This window comes from Lemur catta, chromosome 13 (genome assembly GCF_020740605.2).
Source record: "Lemur catta isolate mLemCat1 chromosome 13, mLemCat1.pri, whole genome shotgun sequence".
NCBI lineage: Eukaryota > Metazoa > Chordata > Mammalia > Primates > Lemuridae > Lemur > Lemur catta.
Genome location: NC_059140.1, coordinates 6,259,260 through 6,274,993, shown reverse-complemented (window position 1 = coordinate 6,274,993; position 15,734 = coordinate 6,259,260). Strand labels below are relative to the sequence as shown.

General features: G+C 37.5%; 1 pseudogene; it reads left to right on the top strand.

The window, feature by feature from the left end:
- The first annotated feature begins 3,695 nt into the window (after positions 1-3,695).
- LOC123649010 lies at positions 3,696-14,260 on the top strand (annotated as a pseudogene).
- Positions 14,261-15,734: the final 1,474 nt, after the last annotated feature.

Here is a 15,734-nt window from a genome sequence, read left to right as displayed (position 1 = left end):
AGGCTTTATTGGGGTGCTCCCGGGTGGGGGTAAAGGGTCCCAAGAGAGGGGCCTGGGCGAGCCTCATGGTCCCACGAGTGGAACCAGAGAAGCCGCCCCACCCAGAAGTCTGGGTGGGTTTATATACCTTTTTAGGGGTGGGGGATGGGAGTTTCTCTGGAGGGAAGGTTTCGCGGGAAGAATGAGGAATTTCTTTGTTGCAGCTTTAGGGCGGTACGGAGGAGTAGGAGGGGCTTCTTCCTTTTCCATTAGGGAGGGAGGGGTGCCTGCCACCAGCCTTACAGTAATCACTTCACCCAAAGTTCCCACATGTAATACTATCACATTGGGGATTAAGTTTCCCCAGATGAATTTGTGGGGGCGGGTGGGACACAAACATTCAGCCCATAGCAGAAAGTTCATAAGCATTAAAACTACATTACTAGTACTTGGGTGTGAGAATTTGATTCTCCTCTCACAAAGGCAAAAAAATTGACTTATTCTTCACAACCTATAACAAAATAAAGGTCCACTGAAAGATGAATCTATATGAAAAAAATAAAGTTTAGATAAGGTTAATTCTTACAGGTTGTACCACTGTTTTTGTGGTTTATGGGGCATAGCGTCCCGGAGTTCCCTCCTGTGAAATTTTCACTGGTTACTCATCCTCATACTTAATTTGAAATTGGATGAAATATTTTCTGTTTCATTATTTAAGAAATTAAAAATAAAGAAGGATGATTTATGCATGATCTTCAAACAAATATTTAGTCAATGGTCCTCTGCTAAGGAAGGGCACAGAATCTCACACCTGCAGAAGCCTGGTGTTCCCTCAGAAAGGAGGCTTGGCCCTGAGCCAGAGCTCCACCCTTCACTCATGATCAGAGGCTTCATAGGCACGCACTGCTCTGCAGCCCTGCCACACAGGCTTCACCCTGAGAGTCTAATCTCAGAAGGTGACTGATGAGTACACGTACTCTGATCCACAGGGATCCTGGCCTAGCTTTATAATCCCTTCCAGGGCTCTGGGATGTTTTCTGGATCCTTCTACCACATAGAGATAAGCTGGAAAGTCTGAACGGAAGCTTTAATTCCCACTGGGACTTTTGCCCTATACCACCAGCTTCTCTAGAAGTACAACATTTTAATTTCTCCTGAAAAGACTCCATCTCAGGGTATTTCTCTTGGCCAACATAGTTAACTTAGTAAAATGGGTAGAGAAATAGTCAAGAGTCAGTCTATGCTAGGGGCTGGGTCTAGGGTTTCCTTACATAATTTATGTCTTCAATTGACTCAAATACTGACAAATATAGATTCATCTCTAGGTGGTAGAAAAATAGAGGAGGAGCCCCAGCTACAGAGGAAGAAGAAAGCGGAATCAGAGCTGAATAGATCCATCTTAAGCTCAGCCATGGGGTACACAGAAAAAGCAATAGTTCTCCATCATCTGAAATACCTGCGGCCTCGAACAGCGGGACACTGGAATCACACATTTCTCACTAGAATTCCATGACTACATCACAGAGAAATGTAACAGTGCCAAAGGATTCTAAAGGGTGATGTGGAAGACCAAAAGGAGAAGATGAACCTACACCCCCTGCCCTACCATCTGGCCTAAAAAATTATCCCCATCTGGGCCCAACATGATTCTTTGACTCTTCTCTGGGCCTCATGAGGGGTGAATCAGAAAGCAAAAGGTTATTAATGCTCTTCCATTCCCCATAGCTCCTGCGGTCTATCATGTTTACTCCCCAGGTTTTGGGTTTTTGTTCTCCTGTTTGTCCCATCCCAATACCTATAATTTTACCTTTACTCTGCTCACTCCCTAGTTTTTCCTAGGCTTTTTCTCTGTAAGAGCCAGGTGATATAGCAAACAAGGATGTTCTCCCTATGTAAAACTTAACCAGAACTGAATGGAGTCCCACAGCTCCCTTTGGGCTGTGCTGCCACTCAGAGGGTGTACACATCAGACTGACCTGGGGCTGCAGTCAGGGGAAAGAAAGACACATCTTATCAGGGAATGGTCACTGTGGAATCTCAAATTGGGGAAATAGATCCCTATAGTCCCCAAGAATTTTATACTTACCTTGGAGGCAGTCATGGAGAGATAATCCCTTTTTAGGCACAACCACATTTAATCAACAAATTACCTAATGACATGTGTGTACCAAGATGACAAAAAAAGGCAAAATCAAACAGTCAGCACATTTTCAGTAAATTTTTTGACAAAATACATAACAGAGAGGGCAAGTGATCTTGAAAGTCTAAAAGGTAACACAGATTAGTTTCAAGGGTCACAAGGTGTGGCTGGTGTCAGATACTGTTATGCTAAGGCGTCAACAGTGGTGAGGCATGACCGTTTCCTCAAGAAGCGGACCAAAGAGCCAATGCAGTCATTCTTCTTGGAATGGTCTGGGGCCTCCCTAACCATCAGACAAAAAGATCAACTTTACCAAGAGACATAAGTTTGGCTTGCACCAATAGCCTTTGCATTAGACATAGATTCAGGCTCAATCCATAGCTTGACTATGGTCAGTCTCTTCAAAAAACCGTGGAATTCTAAATAAGTAACTCAGCCAATTAGATCTGCAGCTAATATTGTTTCCACTTTGTAGCCTCCCAAAAGGGTGTCCTTATATAGACAGTCTACAGTTTTCAATGTGAAAGACCAAACATCTAGAATGTGGGCAATGACTTAAAACCCTGAGTCCTGATCACTGAGTGGAATGACCAGCCCTGTTTCAGGTTCTGCATGACTCGCATTGAGGTTAAATAGCCACAGCAGCCCAGTGGACACCATGAGGTGGCAGCTTCCCTGACCCATCAGTAAACCAGGACCATGCATTGAGGAAATACATGGTGAATGGGGGTCCCCATAGAGCAAGCAGCTTTGCTTCAGGCAGTGCAGGAGGACATAACATTTCCACCAAAGATAAATTCTGATATTTTCATTAGAGCTGAGATATTTCTGTGCCAGTCTAATTTTCTTGTAAAATATTTCTATTTAACAGTGGCCTTCTGTGTGTGTGTGTGTGTGTGTGTTTATTTCAGCTTATTATGGAGGTACAAAAGTTTAGGTTATATATATTGCCCATCCCCACCCCCAGTCAGAGCTTCAAGCATGTCCATTCCCCAGATAGTGCTCATTGCACTCATCATGTAGGTATACACCCATCCCCTCCCCCCACTCCCCACATCTGCCCAACACCCAATTGGTGTTATTCCCAAATGTGCATTTAGGTGATGATCAGGGAAACCTATTTGCTGGTGAGTACATGTGGTGCTTATTTTTCCATTCTTGGGATACTTCACTTAGTAGAATGGGTTCCAACTCAACAGTGGCCTTCTGAGGTCTTTCACAGAGCTCAAATTGGCCCACCTCAAAATTGGAATATAAAGCTGGGAATCCCCCAATCTTCAATGGGTCAGGATTCAGTTTGCCAGGTGCTCTGTAGCATCCTTACAGCTGACTTTCAAATCAATGTAACTAGTACTGTTGGGGGGGCTTTGAATCCAAAATCCCACAGATTACCTGTACGTGAAGGCTGAATCCATCTCCCAGAGGCTCCAGATGAAAAAATCATTAAGTTTTCTTTGACCACTGGAAGAAATGAGCAATGTAAATCTGCCCACATGATTCCATTAAACCTTAACTGGAAAGAAGAACTCTGTGATTTTTTTTGTCTTACCAGCTACCCCTCCCTACTGGCAGAGAGATGTTACCCATCCTGGACAGGGACACTGAAACCGAGGCTTCTGATTTGGCAGCTAACAGAAGATCATCTAGAGTGGACAGTGAACATTTTGGACATCAAAGGGTGGAGGCACTCATGACAAATCCTGGCCTGCCTCCTGTGGCCAATGGCAGGGACGTTTGTCTCACTTAAACTTCTCTATCTGTCCCTCACCCACACTGGAATAATCCCCTCTGACACTTATGGGACAGAGAAGCACAAAATTATATAACAGGACAATTCCTACTATAGATTCTGATGTAGAAACACTACAGGACATTGAGTTATCCCAAAGGCCTCACTTCCATTGTTATGTGACCTTCCTGCCCTTACTGTGAACTCTGCTCCAATCCCATCAGTTGAGTTTCTGTTTTTATTTTTTTCTGTGTGTTTGTTTTTGTTTATTTTCTTCTCTGTGGAAACACAGACGTAAGGAGTTTACACTATTCCCAGGGCAGGAGAACACAAGGAACCAGAGGAGGCTACAATAGGTGTGTATAGGGATAGGGCCAGGGTATGGGAGGTTGTTATTCTCATTAAGCTTTTCACCCTAAAGTCTGTGCTTCCTTCTTGTCTTTCTACCTTCCAGCATTTGGAGAGTGTTCAGGATCAGAAGCTTTTATCTTTCTGCCTCTTTGCAGCCATGCTTCCACCCTACTGCCCTTGGCATTTTCACACACCTTTTTTACCCCCTTTCCCTGCCCAGGGCACCATAGAAGACAGTAAATGAGCATTTACATAAAACAAAACTATAAAATTTTGAGTTGCTCTCTCCCCAAAATTTCCAAATGGATTCAATATTTTTTCCATAAAGCTACTAAAATGGGGCATATGTGGAGAGAGGGATCAGTGGGGACAGGGAGAGAGCGACTCCCTGCTAGTAGGCAAAACACCAAATGCCACATTTTCTTGAGTTTACTGCTGTCAGCAAAACCACAAGGCTTAAAATATTTTGATTTATTCAAAGTGTTATGTCAGCTTTGGGGACTCTTTTGTTCTTTCCCCCTCCTGACAGGAGGAGAATGAACAACAAATGGGACACAGACCAGTGGAACAGAACAGAAAATCCAAATATAAAACCATCCTCATATAGCCATCTAATCTTTGACAAAATAGACAAAAACATACTCTGGGGACAAGAATCCCTATTCAATAAATGGTGCTGGGAAAACTGGATAGCCACATGTAGAAGACTGAAACAGGACCCACAGATTTCACCTCTCACAAAAATCAAGTCACGGTGGATAACAGATTTAAATCTTAAATGGGAAACGATTAGAATTCTAGAAGAAAATGTAGGAAAGACTCTTACAGACATTGGTCTAGGCAAAGAATTTATGAAGAAAAACCCTAAGGCAATCACAGCAACAACAAAAATAAATGAATGGGACCTGATTAAATTAAAAAGCTTCTGCACAGCCAAAGAAACAGTCACAAAAATAAACAGACAGCCTACAGAATGGGAAAAAATTTTCGCATACTACACATCAGATAAAAGACTGATAACAAGAATCTATTTAGAACTCAGGAAAATCAGCAAGAAAAAATCAAACAACCCTATCAAAAAGTGGGCAAATGACATGAATAGAAATTTTTCAAAAGAAGATAAAAGAATGGCTAACAAACATATGAAAAAATTCTCAACATCCCTTATCATCAGGGAAATGCAAATCAAAACCACAATGAGATACCACTTAACTCCGGTGAGAATGGCCTTTATCAAAAAATCCCAAAACATCACATGTTGGCGTGGATGCGGAGAGACAGGAACACTCATACACTGTTGGTGGGACTGCAGACTGGTGCAACCCCTGTGGAAAGCATTATGGAGATACCTTAAACGGATTCAAGTAGACCTACCATTCGATCCAAATGAAGCACATTCTAACAGCTCATTCCAATCCTCCCCCTCACACAGCCTGGTCATCAGGTCAGAGAGCCGAGGGGCCACTCTCACTTCACTCACACTTGGGTGAGAGCATTTGCTACCTGTTCCAGGCAGCCTTCTCATAGCCCCTAACCATGTCTGTGAAGAATCTCTCTACTTTCCTGTTACACAAGGTTATATCTTAGAAACCACTCTCATTAGCAAAATTGTCAAAAATGTGAGAGCTCTTAGACTTTTTCCCTATTTGCAAGCCAACAAGTTATATTATTTGTTTCACAAACTGAAAAGCCAGCTCCAAGAGTGAAGTGATGTTAAATTGGGTGAGGCAGTGACAGGTGACAGCAAATAAAAAGAATCATAAGAAAACATTTTAAAAATAAATTGAATTTTGTTAGCTCACTGGAAAAAAATTAAATCACCAGCCATACAACATTAAGTCTGAATAGATTGTGAAAACAAATTTTAAATATAAATCATGGTATCTTTAAAAAATAAAAAAAAAATCTCTACAGTCTTAAAATAGAAAAAAAATTAAATGAAACAAAAAACATTTAATATATTGAGGAAATAACAAATGAGATTACATTAAAATTAAGAACTTCTCATCAAAAGACAGAAAGAGACAGAGAGAGAGAAACAGAGCAACAGAGAAGACAATGAAACGACTCCTACCCAGCATACATAAAAAACTCCTACAAATCCATAAAAAGATGGCTAAGTCAATGGAGGATGGTCAAAATAAAACAACATAGTCTTCTAAAAAGAGGTAATTTAATATCTTAAGAAGTGTGAAAAAAAGTCTAACTTTTTTAGTAATCAAGGAAACGTAAATAAAGCCTGATATAATCACACAGAACTAGGAGACCAAGCACAAATAAAAGAAAATACCATGTCAGCAAGGATGTAGATATGCCAGGAAACTTATACACTGGTGGAGGGTGTGAAAAGCAGTACAAACATTTTGGAAAACTGTTCAGCATATTATCTAAAGCTGGAGATATGTAAACATATGACACAACAAATCTACGTACATTCCCAACAGAAATTTATACATGTGTCACCAATACATTTTCTAGAATTTATAGACTGGCAGTATTCCTAATAGCGCCAACTAAAGCACATGTGCATCAGCAGTGGAATAATTATGTTAATTGTCTTATATTTACACAACAGAATTCAATGCTAAAAAATGATTCACAGAAATGCAAAAATACAGATAAACTCAAAACAACCTACGGAATTTAAAAAGCCATGTACAAAACAGTTTCTGCTTCATAATATTTATTTAATATATAAATTATAAAAGAGATAAAGGTGACCTCTGCTGTGAGTGATCAGTATAGTGCTCACCCTTTAGGATACTGACTGGTTGAGATCATAAGACTGTATCTGTGGGCTAAAATGTCCTTCTTAGAAAAAAATCTAAAAAGCCTCATACATGATTATGCTGAAGTTTTAATATTTCATTTTGCTTTCCACGTATGACCTGTGTATGAACTTTTAAATATTTTAAACACATGTGAGAATTTTTTAAAAGTTGAAAGATGGTAAATAGATTATTTTAATATTGTCCATAAGGCATGGGTATTAAGTCACTGGCCACTATGATTAGTGTTTAAAAGAAAGTTTTAATTTCTAGGTTAAAAACTAAGAGATAAAAAAAAAAGAAAATAAAGCAAGTTATCATGAAGAACACATCCCAAATATGTGGATCATGATATTTAACAAAAACCCCCAGACTAATCATTTATATTAAGACAACATAATTTGACTAAATTCAGTTGGATAATTTAAAGATAAATTAACAGTTAATCACCTACCATAGTGATATAAAAATCAAATGCAATAGACTTTATGTTAAAGCATTTGTCATTGTTGCACTTGGTGTTATTTTTACATACTTAATGTGTAATTTTCCAATGTTATTGCTTGATAGATAAGAATAACCTGTCACTAACACATAAAAATACATATACACATATCACCACATTTATATTAATACTTATACAAATGCATTTATCAGTGTATATAGTCAGTTTCTTGAAATGAGATTTCCATGGTTGTGTTTACAATTCTATGAAGATGAGTGAATAAACAACTCAATGTTGAAAAAACACATACAATTCACATATTTCTGAGAGGATCTGGGGTTTGTATTACTTACCCAGGCAATGCAAAGCTTCGATACATTGGAGTCTCTGCTCATAAGAATAAGGGGCTGACAGTTGGGAATCCTGCATTGGTTATTATGGAGATGGGCACCATCAACTGACTGGGATTACTACAAACAGCCAAACAAACTTGGAAGATGAAGGAGGCAGTGTAAAAAGACACAAAGTTGCTCACCAGAAGAATACTTTTGGTAGCTCTGGACTCAGGCAAGGATCTGTGGAGACATTAGTCCTTTGCATGTATTTGACCCATTACGTGCCTGTACAGAATGAAAACCATGGAGCCACTGGCCCAGGGCATGGTCCCCAAACATAAAACAATGCTGCATGGAGTGACTACAGTTTTGTCAGGATAAACAGTAGAACAGTGTCCCAAATCTTCTGTCTTTGTGATATTTTTGTTACTTCATTTGTCAGTCACATACATGGAAAACAAATATTTACCAGAATCTGGAGGATCCACCAGAGGAATATGGAGGAGCCAATATAATCGGGAGCTTTCAATCGAATTGGAAGCGCCTGGAGTTCCCACCAGGAGTTCCTCAGCCTGATTGTGATTGCTTGGAAGACACTCAAGGGGCAGGTGGTGGAAGTGAACAGACCCCTGCCCACTCTGCGAACATAGAAAAGTAGTTTTTATCTGAAATTACTGAGGGAATTTTTTCATCCCAAAGCTACCACTGTCTGTAGAGTTTCTCTAGAGAAAAGGAATAAGGATTTGGCTGTGATAAGGTGCTCAATAATCAACTCGGTGGACCTTAATGAGTGAAGTAAATCTTCACTGAAAGAAGAGAGAAATGGTAAAGAAGACAGAAATTTTCCAGGATTCCAAGTATGCCCTGTGTTAGGAAGATCATTCCTATTGCCAAATCCCTGGCGGCCATTCTGTCAGCTCCCAAGGACTGATATTTATCTTCAGAGCCAGAGGATCCTGCAGGGGAACATGAGGCATGGGTTACATTTAAAATGTCAACTAAAATGCAATATTTTCCATTGACTCTTAGTTCCTACTGAGAAATATTACTTAATTTTTTTCTATTATTAACAGGTTTCCAATACGTGACTGTGTACCATTTAACGTGTACTTGCAATGTATTTTTTTTTTATGCAACGTATTCATCACTGCTATGAAGAACAGGCATGAGGTAACTTCTTTAGTCTTCACTAATTGATGAGGTACATGCTGCCATTATAATGATGGGGAGGATTTAAGCACAGAGAGGGTAAGTGATTCATCTAAATTCAGATGCTGCATGGGGGTAAAGTGGAAACTTGATCCTGTCTGGGCTGATTTCAAGGAGTGCTTTTACCCCCCATGCTCTACTATCAAAGCTAGCTACCTGAATTCTTCCAACTGTCTAGATATATATTTAGTTTTGATTTTACACCTTGTCATTATATTTTACAGTGGTGATATTTAATTTTATATTGCTAGGTTTAACAAGTTTCTATGGATGTATAAGAAAAGTATTCCAAGGATCAATATCAATTATGAATAAACCTTTAAAAGTTTTGATAAAATGTAGATACACTTATGGCAGTATAATATCACAGGAACTTGCCCCAGGATTATGTTGGATTTAAAGACTACAAGATTGGTTTTGTCCTAGGATGGCCACAGAAAGACTCAATTTATCTTATGGAAGGAACAAAGGTACAACAGCAACTACTACAAGAATTATTAAACAATCTCATATCATGTCCTAAACAATGGGGCATAAAACACTAGTACATGATAAAATAGTGTAAGATAGAAACTAAATTGTTACAATTTAAGTTTATATACTTATCAATTAATATATAAGTTAAGTAAAGCAATTAGCAATGTGGTGAGGTTTGTGAAAGATATTAACATCAGACAAATATGGAAAATGAAATCTGTGAATCATGGAATCTCATGTATTTTATAAATTGAAATGGTAGATTTGGGAATTGAAATTAGAATTTTTTAATCTAGAGAAAGTAATCACTTGATACATTGAGTCTAACAAATGGTGTCTGAAACCCATTATTATAAAGTTACCTCTGCTTTTAATTGCCTTCCTAACTTCAAAACTGAAAATAGTCTCATCATAATCAACATGCCACTATGTTTTCAGTAGAGACACAACTGCTGTCTACTGGCACTTCATACATCAGAGTTTGAGAAAATATTTCTATTCTAGCAATTGTCATTCATATATATTGATTCTGCACACATAATTCAATAGTTATTATAGATCTATACTATTCTTTATTAGCAGCATGGAAGTGATATAGATGCATCTCTGAATTCTAAAAATACTGTCTATGATTAGTGTAAAGTAGACTGAATAGCAGATGGGTTTCAGAACTACAATTTTCAAGCACCTTAACAGTCAGATTTCATTATCACATGGATTAAATATCAACAATCCCCATTGTGAGGATTACATTAAATTACATACCTAAGAAGGATTTTCAAAGAGGTCAAAGTAAAAGGAAGTACATGATGTCAATAATATGCATTAGAAATTATTAGACTCATGCAGAACTCAATACCAGTTAATATGGAAATTTTGTAGGAAAATATAGTTTACCAATTACTTATATAAATAGTGCTATATGAACATATAAAAATATATAAATATATATTAATAAAAACACATAAGATGTAGCATTACCAACAAAGGGATAGAAATTATTATAAAAAACAAGGAGAGATACTGAAGTGGAAAAATGCAATAAATAAATTGAAAAATTTACTACAGGTATGCAACCATCAACTTGAATAAATAGAAGAAACAATCAACAAACTGGAATACAGATCATTTGAAATTATTGTATCTAAGGAATGAAATGATTTAAAAAGGAATGAAGGAAAGTCCAAGGAACTTTAGGGACACTAACCAATGGGCCAATATATGTATTATGGTGTCCCAGTATGAGAAGAGAGATATAAAGGGGAACAATGTTGATTTCAAGTAATAGTGGATGAAAAATTTAAATTTCAGGAAGAACATGAATAAACAAATACAAGTTTTATAAATATCAATAAGGAAAACCCTGAGACCCACAACACCAAGACACATTCAAATCAAGCTATTAAAAGGCAAATATTAAATATAAAGATAATATTAAAAATAACAAGAGAAACATGATTCATTACATGCAAGGATTCATAGAAAAGATTATTGACAGATTTCTCAGTAGAAATATTGCAGGCAGAAGGTAGCATAATAATATATTTAAAAGGATGAGAGGAAACAACAAACCAACAACACAAACAGAAAACAAAGCAAAGAGCTATCAACTAAGAATTCTATGTCTGGTAAAATTATCCTGCAAAAATGACTGTGAAATTAAGACATTTCTAGACAAACAAAAGCTAAAAGCTTGTTTCCTACCCCTAGACCTGCCCTACAAAAATGCTTTAGAGTTGGTAAGGTTGAAATAAAAGGTTGGCAAAAAGTTTCTCAAAGCCATATGAAAATATAAAGTTATGCAGTAAAGTTAAATACATAAGCAAATATTTGAAAAATTGTTATAGTAATTTTGGTTGGTGACATTATTTTTATTTCCTAAAGATTTAAAAAGAAAATTAATAAACATAAATCTATGTTAATGACTACACAATATATAAAGGTGTAATTTGTGACATCAATAAAGAAAGCGGAACTTTAAAGAAGTAGAATTTTTGTACCCAATTTAAGTAAGTATAGGTTTATTTTATTTTATTTATTTATTTATTTATTTTTTTGAGACAGAGTCTCGCTCTGTTGCCCAGGCTAGAGTGCCGTGGCATCAGCTGAGCTCACAGCAACCTCAAACTCCTGGGTTTAAGCAATCCTTCTGCCTCAGCCTCCCGAGTAGCTGGGACTACAGGCATGTGCCACCATGCCCAGCTAATTTTTTTTCTATATATATTTTTAGCTGTCCAGATCATTTCTCTCTATTTTTTTTAGTAGAGATGGGGTCTCGCTCTTGCTCAGGCTGGTCTTGAATTCCTAACCTCGAGTGATCTACCTGCCTGGGCCTCTCAGAGTGCTAGGATTACAGGCGTGAGCCACGGTGCCTGGCCTAGTAAGTATAGGTATAAAATAGATTTTCTTTTTTTTTTAAGCCCGTCAAATTTAGCAGTGGGGGGTTGAAAACCAACTTTAGTGACACTAATAAGTTCTGATAACCCATTACCATCGGACCAGCCTAAAATAGATTTTCATAACTTTAGAATGTTATGTGCAATTTCCATGGTAATAACAAAGAAAATATCTATATAATATATAAAAATGGAAACGAAAAGAAAATCAAAACGTGTCCCAACAAATAAACACAAAGAAATGAAAGCAGATATGGAGTCTGAGGAACAAAAAACCTGTAAGACATACAGAAAATAAATTAAAAATGGCAATGTAAATCCTTTCCTACCCATAATTACTTTAAATATAACAAAATTAAACTCCCAAAGTAAAAAATTAAAATTGGAAAAAATAAATTAAAAAAATTACACTATATAATGTCTACAACAGACTCACTTTAAATCCAAGGACCCATAAAGGTTGAAAGTGAAAGGATGTAAAAAAATATTTCATGCAAACAGTACCCAAAAGACAGACAGGGTGGCTATACTAATACCAGAACAAGAGGACTTCAGTTAAAACTATTTTAAAAGAAAAAGAAGGATATTATATAATGATAAAATGGTCAGTTCACCAAGAAGATGTAACATAAACACAAATGTACTGAACGTCAGAGCTACAAAATATAAGAAGTCAATATTTACAGAACTGAAGGGAGAAATGGCCAGCTCTAGAACAATACTAGGAAACTTCAATACCCGCCTCTCAATAACCAGTAGAACAACTAGACAGAAAATCAGCAAGGAAAGAGAAGACTTCTACATCACTATAGGCCAATTAGAACAGATGTATACAGAATACTCTAACCAACAACAGCAGAATACATACACTTTCTAGAGCACATAGAACGTTATTCAAGATAAACCATATATTAGGGTACAAAGGAGTCTTAATAAATCAAAAATTGTTGAAATCAAATAAAATACCTTTTCCGAACACAATGATAGAAAACTTGAAAATGGCAGAATGAAAAATAGGAATCCACAAATATGTGGAAATTACATAACACACTCAAACAACTAATTGGTCAAGGAAAAATTACAAGGAAATTTATAAAATTATATTGATAGAAATGAACATAAAAACAAAACAGGACCAAATTTATGGGATGCTGTGAAAGCAATGCTAAAAGAGAAATTTATCTCTATAAATGATTACGTTACAAAGAAGAAAAATCCGAAATCAGCAGCATAACTTTACTCCTTAAGAAAGTATTTAAAGAAGAACTAAACCCAAAGGTAGCATTAGCAAGGAAATAAAGATTACAGCCCAAGATAAAATAAAGATCACAAAATTACAAAGGAAATCAACAAAATCAACAGTTAGTTGGTAAGAAAGATCAACAAACTTGACAAACCTTTAGCTAAATGACCAAAAAGGGAGGCGGGGCGGGAAATAGAAAAAGGATAGACGGTCGCTAGGTGGGTGGGGCACTGGGCGGGTGTCTCTTGAGAGCCCCTGATAAAGCGCTGGCGACAAAGGGCGAGAAGGCCTGCCACCGGCGCAGCGCAGGCTCTGGCGTCGGGGTTGTGGTGTAGTCAAGCGACACCGGTAGCAGTCTCGGAGACGGCAGGTACCACCGCCTTACCCCCGCGCGGGCTCCGCGGCTGCCCCGCGGGTCTCTGCGAGCGCCCGACGCGTCTCCTCGAGGACCCGCGCCAAGCAGCGACCCTGAGCCGCCAGCCGAGCGCCGGTCCAGCAGGGAGCAGGAACAGACCTTCCCGACCTCCTCTACCTGGGCGTCGGCAGAACAGCCCAGAAGTGTTGACGAGGAGGACCTCAGGATAAATAAATAAATAAATAAATGGCCCAGAAGTGGGATAAAATGAACATCCTGGTGACATATCATCCAGCGGACAAAGACTGTGGTTTAGTGAAGATAGATGAACCAAGCTCTCCTCCCCATAGTGTGAGAGGTGATGGTGAAGGTGCAGGTAGTGATTCAGAAACCGCTGCAGCCAGGACTCCAGATGTCTTAGCTGAGAAATGAACTCCTGCTGAAGGCTCTGAGCCAAAGGATCTGGTTCAGGAACAAGAAAACAGGGGAGAGGGCGACAGCGACCTCGCACTTGGAGAACGAGGAAAAAAAAGTGAAAATCTGAAATGAAGAGGAAGCTTCACTGCAGTGAAGGACTGAATATTAAATCATTATAGCTAGACAATTAATTTTAAAACAACTACATGATGAGGAGGAAGATGAAGAAATGTTAGAAACTTGATGGAGAAAGCATGAATACGGAAGAAGAACCAAATCAAGGATCTACTACAAGGGACCAAGAGCAAAACAAATCACGAAATTCACAGAAGAGATTTGTTCAATACTGCAATTATTTGTTAAATACAAAGTTGTTACTGTTATACACTGCTTCTTATTCTCAATTCAGTACTTAAGTACCAACATGTATATCAGTTATTATATAATATATTGCAAAGAATTAAATAACCTTAGAGATTGAGTAGACTGAAAATGCCTAATTGTTACATGTATTCTTGTGCCTAGTATTTCACCACAAATATCGCCTAATGTCATATGTCCAAAACTGTATTACTTTTGTTAAGAACATTGGTTAATTTGTATAAGATATTATATAGCTTTTTATGCTTTAGAGGTTAAACAGTGTCTTTGGGGGGTGAACTAATTTATTTTCATCACTTCCCAGTTCTTGCAAAGGAAAAACAAAAAACTGATTATCTGACCCACTGGATGGAATTATGCCCATTTAGGAAATACCCTTGGTTGTAATTAATGTAAGCTTTAGGATTTGATTACATCAGTCATAGCCCTCAGCATTTGGTTGGATAATCCGAAGAGGGCGTGCCTTCCAAAACAGAAAGCGCCAGGCCCAGAAGAGTTCACTAGTGAATTCTACCAAACATTTATTTAAATTGTACAATTATACAATAATTGTATATATTTATGGAATACAATGTGATGTTTTGACATATGTTGACATTGTGAAATGATTAAATCAAGCTAATTAGCAAATTTACCACTTCACATATTTATCATTTTTTGTGGTGAAAATATTTAAAATGTAGTCATTTGGCAATTTTGAAACATACATGGCACTATTATTAGAGATGTCATTCTGTGCAATAGATCACTAAGTTTAATCCTTCTATCTAAATAAAATTTTATACCTTTTGATCAATATTACCCATTCCCCAGTGATCCCGTTCCTCCAGCCTCTGGTAACCACCATTCTCCTCTGTACTTCTGTGAGTTCAACTTTTATAGATTTCACATATAAATGAGATCTTGCATTACTGATCTCTCTGTGCCTGGCTTATTTCACTTAGCACATTGTTTTCAGGTTCATCCATGTAGTCACAGATGACAGCATTTTCTTCTTTTTGTAAGGCTGAATGCTATTCCATTGTGTATGTATACCACATTTACTTAATCCATTCATCTAAGGATGGACAAATAGTTTGCTTCTATATCTTAGCTATCGCGAATAATGTTGCAAAATGCATGGAAGTACAGGTAGGTTTTCAACATACTGATATTATTTCGCTTGGGCATATACCCAGAAGTGATACTGCCATATCATATCATAATTTTATGTTTAGTTTTTTGATGATTCTCCATAGTTTTCCATAATGGATGTATTAATTTTCATTCCCACCAACATTACACAAGAGTTTCCTTTTCTTCATACCCTTGTGAAAATTTGAGATCTTTCACCTTGTGAGGTGATAACTCAGTGTGCTTTGTTCAGAGATTACATTGTCACCTTTGAAAATTCAATAGAACCTAAAGCAGATATTCTTATCAATATATTTAATATTGAACCTGGTCAGAGGGTAAATTCTGATTCAAAGCCACTTGGAATTTCAAATTGTTTCTGTTTTTTTTTATTTT